Raw genomic sequence first — 4,667 nt, forward strand, 5'->3', positions numbered from 1 at the left:
CCTATTATCTGTTGTAGACTCTAATATCAGATGTATAGACCCTATTATCTGTTGTAGACTCTAATATCAGATGTATAGACCCTATTATCTGTTGTAGACTCCATTATCAGATGTATAGACCCTATTATCTGTTGTAGACTCCATTATCAGATGTATAGACCCTATTATCTGTTGTAGACTCCAATATCAGATGTACAGACCCTATTATCTGTTGTAGACTCCAATATCAGATGTACAGACTCTGTTATCTGTTGTATAAACTTCATTATATGTCAGTATTTCTCAACCACCAGTACATCACAAACACCTTGCTGTTCCATATAATTTCAGTGTATTTTAGTGACACTCAGTAAAAGTTTCTTCTCCAAGTAGCATGGAAAGTAATTAAAATTGTTTTCTCATATCGACATTTAAATAATTCCACGTTAAAGGTGTATCAGCTGTTCATATAATATACAAAATTTTCATAAGGCTTACATTTGGTAGAAATGTTGGTATAACTTTAAAAGATATACAGTTATGGAAGCTATATTACTTTAGTATAAATGTGAACCAATAAAGGTTAGATTTTTATCGTAAGATATGGCAGTATTATAATATTTAATTGTTTTAGACTCCTGCTGATTAACTTATATTTATTTTTTCAGCTGAAAATCCTTTCCTAGATGTACCAAGATTAGGTACGTTCTGTTATTAATGTTATAATATTTCTCCAATCTCTTACGTTTTTCGACATCTTCCGGGTGTTTGTTTTAGAAAATCCACGTTAAAAAGTGTTTGATGTGTTTTGAAACAGTGTTATTCTGTGAGAAATCCTACGTCACTAGCTATGTTTTCATAAATTAATGTATTTTTTGTATTTTATTATTTTGTATCCAGCTCTCTTATTTGTTTGTTTCTTCTTATCACATGAAAGAAAAGTTGGAGTCGCTATTAAATGTGTTGATAACAGGAGTGATGGTATGAAAGCTTATTGAGCAGGTAGAACAAAAAGAAGTAATAAAGGAAAACCAAACAGGATTTTGGATAGGGTATGCCAGTACAAATAAATATTTCTTTTAGATCTTCTAATGAAAAAAATAAAGGCCAAAAAACAGTTGTTTGCATTTTTTGAGACACTAAATGTGCCTTTTAATATTGTGTGTAAAAAGAAAAAAGTGTTAGAAATGTTAAAGTTAGAGAAATTATACATTTATTTTAATTTTTATAAAGAAACTAAAGCATTTTAATGATGAGAGGAGTCAGCCAAGGATGCCCTATTCTCCTAGGCCTATTCTTCGTTTCTGTAAGTAACTTACAAAATGAATGGACAGTAAAATATTTTGTGGAAAGTGTGATAGCTGAGAGAAAAACAACATCTGCCTAAGATATTTGGATGACATCTTAATGGTAGCAGATTATCTGGAGAAAAGATAATACTTGAAAAATTTATGGAGAAGAATAAACTCACTTTAAATTTAGGTAAATTAAAAATATTGGTTCGTATAAATGGGAGAAGAACAGTGAAGAATGAAAAATGAGAATACAAAGGCCAGCTGATGGAGAATGTGGTCTACAAAATATGGGATATTAAATTAACAAGAGATACAATACAAAGTAACAGATAAAGTATTTTGAGGTATAAATTATAATGAGCGGTAAATGTGGGATGAAAGAACTATAATGTGGACACGTATAAAAAGGTGCACTTGTTTGAAAGTCTGGCAAATTATATCATTAACTGTGGAGGAGAAAGAAAGAAAGAACAAATGTCGACACAATATATACACGATGGACGTTGGGCTCAGATAGAAACATGTTGGTAACTTGTACACTGAAGAAAAGTTGTGAACATATTTTGGATATATTGACGATGAACTGTGGGTAAAACGTTGCTTGGAAGTAATTGAAAAAAGAAAAGGAAAGAATAAAAGATTGGGGGGGATGAAGAGAACAATGGAAATGCTTTAATATGTGAAATAATAGTTCAAAGGGGAACAAGTTAAAAAGATAGAAAACAAAAGCTTAAGGAGTGGATAATAAAGAAATTGAGGTAAATCTGGAAATTTATCAAAACTCGTATAGTGAGTATTAAAAGATATAAAATAAGAAGTAAGAAAGAATGGAAGGTTATATAAAACCAAAAGAAGATTGTAAAAATATTCAGTTATGGCAAGAATAAGGTGTGGTAATGGTCGAAAAGGGATAAAGGAGGGAAAAGAGAAAACATAGAATTTTTAAAGGAATTAAAGAAAAGTATCCACATTAAGCCTAAAGGATAGAAAATTGGAGGATGTTTGGATATGGAGAATATTGTAGAATAACTGTGTGGTGGATTTGTAAAGAAATTCAAGATATTTGGACATAGTTGATAAGAGATTATGAACTTTTGCAAATAACTTAAAGATTTTATGTTCAAAGTTGTATACTTAATTAATCTAATTGTAAAATATACTGTAAAGGGTAACACACATCTGGTAGCCTAAGGAATATGTAACATTGAATTGATATTTGTTCAAATAATAAGAGGTAGTTTACAGAAACAGTTTGAGATCATCTGAAGAAAGCTAACTCTCTTCATTACTTCTTACTCACAGGCCGTGATGGGAACAGCAGTGCTCGGAGCAGTATAAGTGAAGACTCTGATATCAGTGCATCATCCACACGTACTTATATACATGAAAACTCCACTCTTGTTGTTGAAACTAATGAGAATGGTGTGATTAAGTGAGTACCATATTAAGATGTTTTGTACTACACGTACTTACATACATCAAAACTCCACTCTTGTTGTTTAAACTAACAAGAATGGTGTGATTAAGTACCATATTAAGATGTTTAGTACCACACATACTTACATACATGAAAACTCCACTCTTGTTGTTGAAACTAACAAGAATGGTGTGATTAAGTGAGTACCATATTAAGATGTTTAGTACCACACATACTTACGTACATGAAAACTCCACTCTTGTTGTTGAAACTAACAAGAATGGAGTGATTAAGTACCATATTAAGATGTTTAGTAATTGTTCTTAATAATGCTAAACCCATTTGATAAAATATGCAGCTTAAAAACATAGAGGTCTGTTATATTCTTAAAAACATCCAAAAATATTTTGAATACAATTGTGTCTAATTGATATGTTAGAAGTAAATCTCCCAACTGTTATTTATTTCATATTGCAATAACGTAAAAAAAGATAAGAATTTATTTAATGAAATATTTTCACACACTTAAAAGAAATTTAGATTTTTATGACCTAGCTTTATTTTCAGAGCATGAAATTCAAACAGAAACAGTAAATAAATATAATGTATATAATTAATGAACTGTCTTGTTCTAACTGTTGTTATGGTGTAAAAGACTTGCTTGAAGCATGATTATAATAAATTATATTTGTCATCAGATAATAATAGAAGACTTACAAGTATTTTCAAACACTAAATATTTTGTTTGGTCCCTCAGTGTTTTTCATAAAGGACTGAATAAAGAATGTAGTTATATAAAATATATTAGATGTTATACTATTATCTTACCGTATCTATAGCTGTAGTTTTATAAAATACATTAGGTGTTATATAGATACGGTAAGATAATAGTAGCTGTCGTTTCATAAAATATATTAGATGTTATACTATTATCTTACCGTATCTATAGCTGTAGTTTTATAAAATACATTAGGTGTTATACTATTATCTTACCGTATCTATAGCTGTCGTTTCATAAAATATATTAGATGTTATATTATTATCTTATCGTATCTATAGCTGTAGATTTATAAAACACATTAGATGTTATACTATTATCTTACCGTATCTATAGCTATATAAAACACATTAGATGTTATACTATTATCTTACCGTATCTATAGCTATAGTTTTATCATTGTTGCATTAAGAATACTGAAGATGAGCAAAGATTTATATTTCTAGGTTAATAAATATTTAATTATCCTCACTAAAGTATAATAATATTTTATTTAGTAGAAATATGTATACTTCACATTTATTCATTAATCTATTTTCAACATTTTTATCATTTCAGTTGTAAACATTTAATTTTATGAAGTATAGTGCTGGGATGAGTAAAATAATTGATTCACAGCTAGTAATTCACTATATATATATATAGTTTGTTTTGTTTTTTACAGGCATTATATAATTCCAGGATCTCTTGCTAATCGTAGCAAATGGAGAAAGAGAGGCATAAAACTACATATATATAATGACCACATATTTGTTGCCAAGCATCTATCTGGGTGTGTATTGTTACATACATTGTTATACAACTTTCTGTCTGTGTGTATTGTTATATAACATTGTTTTACAACTTTCTGTCTGGGTGTGTATTGTTATATAACATTGTTATACAACTTTCTGTCTGTGTGTATTGTTATATAACATTGTTATACAACTTTCTGTCTGGGTGTGTATTGTTATATAACATTGTTATAGAACTTTCTGTCTGGGTGTATTGTTATATAACATTGTTTTACAACTTTCTGTCTGGGTGTGTATTGTTATATAATGCTGTTGTACAACTTTCTGTCTGGGTGTGTATTGTTATATAACATTGTTGTACAACTTTCTGTCTGGGTGTGTATTGTTATATAACATTGTTTTATAACTTTCTGTCTGAGTGTATTGTTATATAACATTGTTTTATAACTTTCTGTCTGAGTGTA

General features: G+C 29.2%; 1 long non-coding RNA gene across 1 annotated transcript; it reads left to right on the top strand.

Annotated features, from left to right (window-relative positions):
* Positions 1–614: 614 nt before the first annotated feature.
* LOC106477307 lies at positions 615–4,271 on the top strand. The gene is made up of 3 exons (XR_001291978.2): positions 615–680; positions 2,577–2,706; positions 4,134–4,271. It is a non-coding gene; the product is annotated as an uncharacterized LOC106477307 (long non-coding RNA).
* Positions 4,272–4,667: the final 396 nt, after the last annotated feature.

This window comes from Limulus polyphemus, unplaced genomic scaffold, assembly GCF_000517525.1.
Source record: "Limulus polyphemus unplaced genomic scaffold, Limulus_polyphemus-2.1.2 Scaffold14105, whole genome shotgun sequence".
In the NCBI taxonomy this organism is placed as follows: domain Eukaryota; kingdom Metazoa; phylum Arthropoda; class Merostomata; order Xiphosura; family Limulidae; genus Limulus; species Limulus polyphemus.